Source organism: Dufourea novaeangliae, unplaced genomic scaffold (assembly GCF_001272555.1).
Source record: "Dufourea novaeangliae isolate 0120121106 unplaced genomic scaffold, ASM127255v1 scaffold109, whole genome shotgun sequence".
Classification (NCBI taxonomy): domain Eukaryota; kingdom Metazoa; phylum Arthropoda; class Insecta; order Hymenoptera; family Halictidae; genus Dufourea; species Dufourea novaeangliae.
In genome coordinates, this window is record NW_015373997.1 from 1784660 (window position 1) to 1785053 (window position 394).

Genomic DNA, 394 nt, shown 5'->3' on the forward strand with positions numbered 1-394 from the left:
TTTCGTTTTTTTCCAACTTGGAAGATAAGTCATCGTAATTTCGATTAATCAGAGACAAGCGGAAATGGGCAAATTCGGTATCTGGATAAACAGTTTCGAATAACGCATGAAAGATATGATAAAAGTACTTAGACATTTCTAATTGATTAAATGTAGAAACACTATGTTTTTTTTTTAATAAACAGATATTGAGTCTCGAATGAGCAGACACTTGGCAAACAATTATTTAATCTGATCAACTATTTGTAGAGGACCCTAACAGTTTAGTTTGATCTTTTCCTAGCAGGGAATAAGATCTGCAGGTACGAATTACGACAGTTATTTCATGTGGTTGAAGGAGAAATTTTGCCTTTTTCTGGGACACATTATACAGATAACACATAATTGCAGGAAT